We start from the raw sequence: 12,451 nt of genomic DNA, 5'->3' as shown, positions 1-12,451 counted from the left end.
ATTATATTGTTATTTATGATATAAGTTTCTCCAAAAAGGATTCAATACATCTTTTCAACAAGAGATGTTGGCCGTTGACCTTTTCTGTCTGGTTCGTCATCTAGCTATTGTTTTAATGTTCTGTGAATTGTACAGCTGTGCATGTACGGCTGTTTTACAGCAGGAACTCTCTGAATTGTAGCGTTTATGTATTAGTAAGTGCAGAGGAGAAAATAATATGTTTCCCGGGCGTCATCTGATGTATGTGAGCCCGTGTATCTCGCGCCGAGGCCTTTTATACAGAGAGCCAGCTGTGTGACGACGAGTGTGATTACGGTGTAACTTTAGCAGAGTTTGGCTCACTTCGGCCCTTTGATGTGGCAGCTTTTGGAAAGAATCAATCTGGGGGATCGGAAGTTGTCAAAACTGACGCTGAATGTGATGACGGCGGTTTCGCTGGTCTATGCCATTTTATCTGTGACTTGTCCAAGAGGTGATCAGCAACTTTGTGTCACACACACACACACACACACACACAAAGGGTTGGGTGTGTGGAAGATGGGTGGTGGTAACTATGGATACGTTAGTGTGTTGTTAGTACACAGAAAAGGGATGGCAGTGATTCTCAACATGATAAAAACTGAATGAGTGCGTATGTATGTATCAGTACAGTATAGCATGTCTCGACAATGTATGTAGCTGACTATACACAGCGCTATGGAGATATTTCACTCCCTGTTGATTATTTTAATCGAAACGCCTCTCTCGGGGGATTTCTCAAGCTTATCAGTAGGGAGGTTGACTGTGAATCTGTCTCGCTTGCAAAGGTGTCGAGGCTCGGAGACGCAACACCTTTTGGAGTCGCCACACAAAGCCCCGCGGCTCTGCTGAGAGTGGCAGATATGAGTAACCCCCGCTCGCACAATCACATAGCTACATTTTGTTAAATGTACAAAGTCCCTTCACTGTTGGACAGATAATACAACTGCTACTGCTGCCGGGTCATTGAAATAGCGAGGGAGGAGAAATAATAACCAAGGTTGAGGGAATTTGAAATGTTGTTGACGGAACATAAACTTGAGAATATTGTGAGGAGAGTATTAGTTTAACACAACAATCAAACCCTGTGTGTCTTAAAAAGAAAGTGGCTAGAGAGCAACATTGTGTTCATGATGTAAACAGCATTATTTCTCCCCATCATGACCCAGCAGGAATTATGGGATACATCTGGTGCATTATCCCGACTCTAAAAAAGAGTCAAGAGCATCAACAAGAAAACCTTTGAAGTTAAATGAGGAGATTTTTTTTGAGGATTGGAGCGGCAGAGTTTTGCTAATGGTGAAAGAGAGAGAGAGGGAGAGAACACAGATGGTATCTTTGAACGGTAAAGTGGGACATGGGGATGAAGTTTCGCTGAGACGGGGATGTGGGGGACAGGAGCGTGTGAGTAATTTGAAAATCCACCAGACAGGATGTGGTTTCATGGGAGATAGATTATACCAAACAGGAAGGAGAGAAGAAGAGCAAACTAATGAGACAGCGTTTTCCTTTGGAAGTCCACAGCCAATAACATAAAAGCCTCAGAAAATGCAGACAAAGGGGTAGGATGCACAGAAGCCTCTCACAAGGGACTTGGTATGTAAATACATGAATAAACTTGACGGCCATTTTAGAGACAGCTCTTTAAATGTCATAGAATGTATCTCATCAGAGCCTAAATCCATTGATTTGTGTAGGTACAGTAGAAGATACAGTATGGGGATTTGAATACTGAGGAACACTATGTGTTTGTAACACTTTGGTCACGACAAGAACGTAACGTTCTCACTTAAGGAGAGGGAAATAAGTTCAGAGATAAATCAGGAAGCTCCAACTGTATTGGAATGGAAGCCAGATAAAAGTATTTAATACATTTACATCCTTAAAGTATGGATTAAATATGTCTCCCCCCGTTATAACCTTTACACATTCCATCATTAGTTAGTCTTCAGGAAACTGCCATGTTGAGACTGTCTTCACCCTTGTAAAATTGACTTTATGACGCGTGTTAAACAAGAACTTTACAGGAATATCTCAAAGGTGAAGTTCGACTGCTTGCGAATAAAATCAACAGCATCATTGGGAAACGTAGTTCACCGTGCGTGGGCTTTTCAAACTCATCATGTGTTTATAAATTCATATTTTTCATCTAACATTCATTCAGCTAATTTAAAATGGAAAATGTTCCTTTGAACATTATCCCACAAAACTGCAAGCACATCCAGCCGAATTTATCAAGAAGAGAGAGGCAAGATGAAGCTTGTGGACAAAGCCTGACTTTCCTGCACCAGCAAATTATCCATTCAAAACGTATGGAAAAGGTCAGCCAAAGGTCAGGGGTGACCACAGTCCAGCATGATTCATGAGTATAATTTGTGTTTGAAAAATTCATATTAAGCCTGATAAATCATCTACGAGACTATCCTTTGACAAAATCGTGCCAGCCAGCAGACAAATGCTGACTTCAAGGTTGTTCTGAATGGTGTTTTTACAGTATAGTAATGGACGCTAACTGTAGCCGATATACTATATAGGCTGAACATCAAACTAAACATCTATAGCACCGGCTACGGGCAAAAGAAAGGAAACACCAGCATAAAGCGTCTTAATAGGGCGTTGGCATAGATTCTACCAATGTCTGGAACTCTGTTGGAGCGACGTGACACCATTTTTCCAAGAGAAATTCCACCGTGTTGAAGGTGGTGGAAAACAATGTCTCAGGCACCTCTCCAGAATCTCCCATAAGTGTTCAATTGGGTTGAGGTCTGTTGACTGACACACACACACACACACACACACACACACACACACACACACACACACACACACACACACACACACACACACACACACACACACACACACACACACACACACACACACACACACACACACACACACACATACACCCACACACACACACACACACAGGCTCCCTCTCTCACACACACACACACACACACACACAGGCTCCCTCTCTCACACACACACACACACACACACACACACACACACACACACACACACACACACACACAGCACACACACACACACACACACACACACACACACACACACACACACACACACACACACAGGCTCCCTCTCTCACACACACACACACACACACACACACACACACACACACACACACACACACACACACACACACACACACACACACACACACACACATACACACAGGCTCCCTCTCTCACACACACACATACACACACACACACACACACACACAGGCTCCCTCTCTCACACACACACACACACACACACACACACACACACACACACACACACACACACACACACACACACACACACACACACACACACACACACACACACACACACACACACACACACAGGCTCCCTCTCTCACAGGCACACACACACACACACACACACACACACACACACACACACACACACACACACACACACACACACACACACACACACACACACACACACACACACACACACACACACACACACACACACACACACACACACACACACACACACACACACACACAGATGAACACACAATCCACTCTTTCAAAATCACCGAGATCTTCTCTTCTTGCCATGGTATCCAAAGTATTGGGCAACTGGGTGTTTTTATACATGAATCTTAACATGAAGGGATGTTCATTTCTTAATTAACTCATGAACCACACCTGGGTGGAAGCACCTGCTTTAAATATACTTTTATATCCCTCATTTACTCAAGTGTTACCTGCATTTCAGCCACAAATCGTTAGGAGGTTTGAAGATGGATTCAAATGAGCGGTGGTCTCTGTCTCTCAGTTTGTATTTCTTTAAGCAGTACTACTGGCCTATAGCTGATCAGGATTTAACACTGACAACACACATCTTCAATTGCAAATGAACTGGACCAATGCGTTCTGTAATACTGTTAATAATTCAACATTTCGTACTGACTTAACCACTGAAGTGGCTATTAGACTTTTTGTCTTGTGTATTTTTTGACATGCTATTAAGAGATGATTGAATAACTGACACATTTACATCAAATTACGTGGTTTGTGTTGGATAGTCGACTTGTTGCCCCAAAGGATCTATTGCAACCGAAACATCGGGAGAAGAGGAGGAAGAGGAGGAGGGATTCAGGAGGAAGAGGAGGAGGGATTCAGGAGGAAGAGATCATAGGGCAGATTTTAAATGATTTTTTTCCATAGGGTCATGGATTCATGATAGGGATGCAACACACACACACACACACACACACACTCACTCACTCACTCACTCACTCACTCACTCACTCACTCACTCACTCACTCACTCACTCACTCACTCACTCACTCACTCACTCACTCACTCACTCACTCACTCACTCACTCACTCACTCACTCACTCATTCACTCACACTACATCCCCCCCACACACACCTCAACATTATAAAAAATTATATGAGTGATGAGCAGGGTAGCTGGAGACAATAAACTGGAAGGAGTAGCAATTACCAGTGGGTGACAAGACGCCGGTTCCATGGTTTCAACATGTCATTATCTTACCACGAACATTTCCAAGAAGCCTGACAAGCCATTTCTGATGCTGTCATGGCCAGCCACCGTGATAAACCACCTTGATAAAACCACCGGCTAGAAAAGGGAAAGTAGAGGCCCACAACCATCCATAACCCCTCCCTCCCCTTTCCTCATTACAAACACCTCTGTCACACTCTCTCCTGGTGAGCCTTAGCACCTCTGCCCCGCCCCCTTCCCTCCCTTCTGTCTCTCATGTGTCGAAGCTCCTCAAAGATTATTCCCCTTAAATCTGAAATGGTAATTGTATTTTTTTAATCCAATCCTGTTAGAGCCCCATAATTCCTCTGCAAAACTGCCCCGAGGCAATTATACAAAATGTCAATGAATTAAGCAATAGCTTGGTGCGAAGCCAGCGGGGCTCACCATAGATCACCACTGTCAGCAGAAAAACGCATCTGTCACCAGCCACACACACACACACACACACACACACACACACACACACACACACACACACACACACACACACACACACACACACACACACACACACACACACACACACACACACACACACACACACACTAGGAGAGGAACAAAAACATGGAAAGGGCTTTGAGCCAGTGTCTGGAGATCTTTGTGTATGTGGGAATGTGCTCTTACCTGGAGCAGCCATATGGTGTTTTGTGTGCTGATGAGAAAGACGGCACACTGGGAAACATTGACTTTGCTGCCTTGTTTAGATTGAGTGGTGGAATACTGATGCCTGTGATCTGTGTTCACCCACTGTGTCGTCCACACTGTGGGGTCCTTGCCACTCAGGCTACTGCTTTACCCACATTTCACATACTGTAGATCATGTTTTACCAAGTACACACATGTGTAGATAATGTATCGTCAGTGGTTCTATTATAAAGAACGATAGAACTGTCAAAGAGTTCAGTAGGTGAGAAAGGCTATTAAATACAGTAGAGAACATCAAGTATTAACGCTGTACTGTTAGCCCTGATTTCACAACATACTTTAAACTTAGTCATGTAAATAATGTGAACTAGTATTTAATCCAATCCCAGAAGGTCTTGTGAATCCAAACAGTTTAGAAATGTTTAGTTGGAACAAAGTTGATTCATAAGATATATTGACATATTCTTCAAAATGCATAAAATACCGACCAGTGTCCAGATATGTAATCTGTAATGATATTGGTAAATAAGTCAATAATTCATCATATCTAGTAACTCACATTCATATTTAATGGGAAACATTTAGATTGAGATAGCTCACGTGGAAATAGTGACTTTGTGGTTTTCCCAGTAGAAATATGTGCATATTTTATTAAACTTCTCCCGCATCAGCATCCAGGGCCTACTTAATGAATGTCATCACTGCCACGGTGCCACACTAGTTTCAGATACCTGGTATGAAAAAGCAGCAGATCCTTGGAAATTATCTCTTAACTCTTAACTAGCTCCCGTTTAAACATACAATGTACTTACTACACTATGAACCATGCGTGTTCTTCCTCCTCACCTGTTACATCCATGCATATATGGTAATTTTTTGTCTTAGTTGGCTTAGGCCAACAAAAACTGTTTATTACATATTTTATTAACAATTTATAAAAATATTTTTTTTATAGTTTAGCCTAAACGACTTGCAAAGTCCTTTCTACAATATTTTTTGTATATTTTCAAAGTATACTTTGTAAAGTTTGACCTAAAACTTATATGATGATCGTTTGCGTCATTCAGGTGTCAGAAAATATGTTAATTCGTCTTTGCCTTTCTGAGAACCTTGGCTTGGGGCCCATCGCCTTTTAGACTCTCCCTCACTGGAAACAAATGATCCTGCTGTGTTCATTATTCAGCATTGTTGGTTTCCTCCACTCTAATTTAGAGCCACATCTGTTTGATGTACTGTTCAAATCAAATCAAAGATCTAATTTTATTTGTCACATGTGCTGAATACAACAGGTGTAGACTTTATTGTAAAATGATTATTTAAGAGCGCTTTTCCAACAATGCAGAGAAGAAAAAAATATTTAAAAAAAATTGTAAGACTAAAAAAGATTATTAACGAGGCTATATACAATGTAACGACAGTCATATTCTTTCTCCTCTTCAGACGAGGAGGAGCATGGGTCGGACCAACACGCAGCGAGGTATGTAGACATAAATGATTTATTTAAATAAGACGAACACGAAGAACACTTGCATAAACTACAAAACAACAAACGACGTTAAACAGACCTGAACTTGTGAACATAAAAAACAATGAACGCACGAACAGGAAAGAACGAACGAAATTAATGAATGAATGAATGAACGAGACGAGACAGTACCGTGTGGTGCAATAAACACAGACACAGCGACAATCACCCACAAACAAACAGTGAGAACAGCCTACCTTAAATATGGTTCTCAAATAGAGGAACGTCAAACACCTGCCTCTAATTGAGAACCATATCAGGCACATTAAACCCAACATAGAAACACATAACATAGAAATGCCCACCCACACTCACGCCCTGACCGACTAACACATACAAAACAACAGAAAACAGGTCAGGAACGTGACATAACCCCCCCCTCAAGGTGCGTACTCCGGACGCACTACCAAAAGTCTAGGGGAGGGTCTGGGTGGGCATCTGACCACGGTGGTGGCTCAGGCTCTAGACGAGGTCCCCACCCCACCATAGTCAATCCCAGCTTCCGTAGCCTCCTCAAAGTGGCGACCCTCGCCACCGACCTTGGACTGGGAACCCTAGACCTGGGTCCCGCTGGACTTAGGGGCAGCCCCGGACTGAGGGACCGCTCCGGACTGGCTGGCGGATCCGGGCTGGCTGGCTCTGGCGGATCCTGGCTGGCTGGCGGAAGGCTCTGGCGGATCCTGGCTGGCGGAAGGCTCTGGCGGATCCTGGCTGGCGGAAGGCTCTGGCGGATCCTGGCTGGCGGAAGGCTCTGGCGGATCCTGGCTGGCGGAAGGCTCTGGCGGATCCTGGCTGGCGGAAGGCTCTGGCTGGTCCTGGCTGGACGGCTCTGGCTGGTCCTGGCTGGACGGCTCTGGCTGGTCCTGGCTGGACGGCTCTGGCTGGTCCTGGCTGGACGGCTCTGGCTGGTCCTGGCTGGACGGCTCTGGCAGGTCCTGGCTGGACGGCTCTGAAAGCTCGGGATAGACGGGCAGCTCTGACGGCTCGGGACAGACGGGCAGCTCTGATGGCTCGGGACAGACGGGCAGCTCTGACGGCTCGGGACAGACGGGCAGCTCTGACGGCTCGGGACAGACGGACACACCTGTAGGGAGGAGACGGAGAGACAGCCTGGTGCGAGGGGCTGCCACAGGACCCACCAGGCTGGAGAGACCTACAGGAGGCTTGATGTTAAGAGGCACCTGAAGGACCGGGCTGTGGGGGAGCACTGGAGCTCTGGTGCGCAGCCTTGGCACCACTCCCCCAGGCTGGAATACTACTCCAGCCCGTACCCTCCAGAGTGCAGGCACAGGTTGAACCGGGCTGTGGATGAGCACTGGAGATCTAGTGCCTACTACGCGCACCTCTCCCTTAGGCTCCACTCCCACATTTGCCCGGTACGAGCGGAGCGTAGGCATAGGACGCACTGCACCCTCCCAGCGCCCCGGAGACACAGCACGCAGAGCCGGCGCAGGATACCCTGGACCAAAACTGCGTACCGGAGACCAGACGCGCTGAGCAGGCACAATACGCCCCGGCTGGATGCCCACACTCACATGACACTTTCGGGGGGCTGCCCTATAGCGCACCGGGCTATGGGCACGCACTGGCGACACCGTGCGCTTAACCGCATAACACGGTGCCTGACCAGTGACGCATTACTTATAATAAGCACGAGGAGTGCGCTCAGGTCTGCTACCTGGCTTAGCCACACTCCTCTCTAGCCCCCCCCCCAAAAAAATTCTGGGGTTGCCTCTCGTACCTGTCGCGCTGCCGTGCTGCCTCCTCATATCGCCGCCGCTCAGCTTTCGCTTCCTCCAGCTCAGCTTTGGGGAGGCGATACTCCCCAGCCTGTGCCCAGGGTCCTTCTCCGTTCAAAATCTCCTCCCATGTCCAGGAGTCCTGGGATTTCTGCTGCTGCTGTCGCTGCCTTTTTCCCCGCTGCTTGATCCTTTGGGGGTGGGTGATTCTGTAACGACAGTCATATTCGTTCTCCTCTTCAGACGAGGAGGAGCATGGGTCGGACCAACACGCAGCGAGGTATGTAGACATAAATGATTTATTTAAATAAGACGAACACGAAGAACACTTGCATAAACTACAAAACAACAAACGACGTTTAACAGACCTGAACTTGTGAACATAAAAAACAATGAACGCACGAACAGGAAAGAACGAACGAAATGAATGAATGAATGAATGAATGAACGAGACGAGACAGTACCGTGTGGTGCAATAAACACAGACACAGCGACAATCACCCACAAACAAACAGTGAGAACAGCCTACCTTACATATGGTTCTCAATCAGAGGAACGTCAAACACCTGCCTCTAATTGAGAACCATATCAGGCACATTAAACCCAACATAGAAACACATAACATAGAAATGCCCACCCACACTCACGCCCTGACCGACTAACACATACAAAACAACAGAAAACAGGTCAGGAACGTGACATACAAGGTGAGTACCGGTACCGAGTCAGTGTGCAGGGCTGTGAGGTAGGTGAGGTAATTGAGGTAATACGTACATTAGTGCTGAGCGATTAACCAACAATTCTGTTAATTTAATTAAATGTTCTGTTTATTAAACAACTATTTGACCGACGTCTGTTCAATTACTTACATTCCATTGAGTTATTTTTTTAAACTCAATTCAATAACTATGTGGTACACTTGGCTGAAGGGAGTTGTAGTTTTCATTAAGCAAATAATCAACCTAGTTCAGCGCAGGAACGTGGAAATTAAATACAATGACCATAATCCATTGCGCCTGGTTTTTCCGTTTGAGGCAGCGATGGATAAACTTGAATGCCTGCTACGTTAGGTTAGATACACACAGACCACATAGACTGCATGAGAGACGAATGTACACAACACAATGACGAGAGAGAGAGGGATTGAGACATTTCATGAAAGTATGCCTTATCTTTCTTGAAGGAACTAGTAAAATAATTTGGTCAAACAGCTCCACAGCTAGCCTAGCTAAATAGGATGTCTCAAGACAGAACAGTATGGCGAGTACAGAGATAATATTGTTTGGCTGCTACTGCCTGAGCAGAGATGAGATGATGACTTTAAGGAATGAAAGATAATAAAGTCATCAAAACAAAATGAAGTAATTTACACAACTGACATATGTTATTATTTCATAGTAATTTCCAATTTTTCTTCTGATTTCTACCGAATGTGAACCTGACAGAGACAATGGAATATTTTCAATGTTTTGTCAATTAAATGTTCACTATTTTTGGCTTTGGAATTTCGATAACAAATCCCCCAAAAAATGTTAGCCCTTTTTCTTCTCAATTGGTAGTTACAGTCTTGTCCCATTGCTGCAACTCCTGTACAGACTCGGGAGAGGCGAAGGTCGAGACCCCGCCAAGCCGCACTGCTTCTTGACACACTGCTCGCTCTAGCAATCCGGAAGCCAGCTGCACCAATGTGTGAGAGGAAACACCGTATATCTGGCGACCGAAGTCAGCGTGGATGCGCCCGGCCCACCACAAGGAGTTGCTAGAGCGCAATGAGACAAGGACATTCCAGCCGGCCAAACCCTCCCCTAACCTGGATGACAATGGGCTAATTGTGTGCCGACTCATGGATCTCCCGGTCGTGGGATCGAACCCGGGTCTGTAGTGACGCCTCTAGCACTGCGATGCAGTACATTTAATGTCAAAAATGTTTTATTGAAACCAAAATCCAAAACGTGATAGTTTAAAAAAATTATTGAACCGAAACCGGACCAACCTAGAAAACCACTACTCGCTCAGCACTAATGTACATGTAGGTAGTAAACAGAGCAGCAGCCGCACATGTGAAGAGTGTGAAAGTGTGTCTATGTGTGGGTGTGTGTGGCGTCAATATGCATGTGTGTGTGGAGTGTCAGTGTAGAATGTGTGTGTGTGGGTAAAGTCCAGTGAGTGTGCAGAGTCAGTGTAGAAAAATAGGGTCAATGCAAATAGCCTGGGTAGGCATTTGATTAGTCCCAGACTTAGTACTGCTTTATTTACCTTTATTTAACTAGGCAAGTCAGTTAAGAACAAATTCTTATTTTCAGAGATGGCCTAGGAACATTGGGTTAACTGCCTTGTTCAGGGGCAGAAGGACAGATGTTTTACTTTGTCAGCTCGGGGATTCAATCTTGCAACCTTTTGGTTACTAGTACAACGTTCTAACCACTAGACTACCTGCTTCTGTGGTATCAGAGAGAACAGTCTATGACTCGGGTGGCTGGAGTTGTTGACACTTTTTAGAGCCTTCCTCTGAAACCGCCTGGTATAGAGGTGTCATTTAGTCATTTAGACAGGGTACCTTGGCGTTTTTGTGCACATGGACTATGGTGGTCTGCTTGAAACATGTAGGTATTACAGACTGGGTCAGGGAGAGGTTGAAAATGTCAGTGAAGACGTGCCAGCTGGTCAGCGCATGCTCTTTGTACGCTTCCTAGTAATCTGTCTGGCTTTGCGGCCTTGTGAATGTTAACCTGTTTAAAGGTCTGACTCCCATTGGCTACGGAGAGCGTGATCACAGTAGTCCGTAACTGCTGTTTCTCTCATGCATGGTTCAGTGTTGCTTTCCTCGACGAGAGCATGGATTGTATTTAGCTCGTCTGATAGGCTCGCGTAACTGGACAGCTCGCGGCTGGGTTCCCCTTTGTAATCCGTGATAGTTCCTGCCACATGGGATGAGTGTCAGAGCTGGTGTAGTAGGATTCGATCCCGTATTGATGCTTTGCCTGTTTGATGGTTCGCCGGTGACTCAATTTTAATCATTATTATTCTATATTAAATTAATCGGCAGAATAAATAGAATTGGACAAATGACAAATACCTTGTCAGTGCACGTCCATATCACATGATAATCATTGCATGCTTATCAATAACCTATACCGGTGTATGTTGGTGTCTCAAGGCAAGCATTTATTTGCAGCAGTTATGCCTGCTAGACACACCTTTTGTGATCTAATGACGTTGATACTGATGTGCTGTCATTAAACAGCAACAGAACAGTAGAGTAAGGTACATCAACTCCAATAATTTTTAATAGGGATACAGTGGTATTTTTCCAGAAACAATAAACCTGACGACGATTCCACATTACATGCATAAATGAGCCGATGACCTTCTGTGAACAGAAAGTACATAAAGGGGAAGGTACTAAAGACATTGAGTAGCGTAAGCTCTATGAATGAATGAATTATTTGATGATTAGGGTTCCGAGATGCTTGACGTGTGTTACTCCACACAGTTTCCCACTCAATGTCTCCCTCTACTACTGGAAACTCATTATTCAATGGTTTACAAATCTTCAAGGGTTCGTTTGTACCATCAACGTAAATAACAGATACAATTCCATTGGTTTTAGATTTGACATACATCCAGTCAGAATATTGATGTTTACATGAATGTGAAATCCAAGGAACACCATAAGCCTTTAAGGCAGCGTGTAACAAAAATGATAATAATAGTAAAAATAAAAATAAACTACTTCTGTTGTACATTTGAAAAAAGCACATAGACCTTGAGAGTCAAATACTTCTGTGTAAATACCACATTTTTACATCTTTCTAGTAGTAGATTATAATCAATGCCATCGGATGAATCCTGAAACATTTTTCAGTCTGTGCTAGCAAAACAGTCCTGTAGATTAGCATCCACTTCATCAGACCACATCTGTATTGTCACTGATACTTCCTGTTTGAGTTTCTGCTTGT

Source organism: Salvelinus alpinus, chromosome 11 (assembly GCF_045679555.1).
Source record: "Salvelinus alpinus chromosome 11, SLU_Salpinus.1, whole genome shotgun sequence".
NCBI lineage: Eukaryota > Metazoa > Chordata > Actinopteri > Salmoniformes > Salmonidae > Salvelinus > Salvelinus alpinus.
This window is presented reverse-complemented; position numbering follows the sequence as displayed.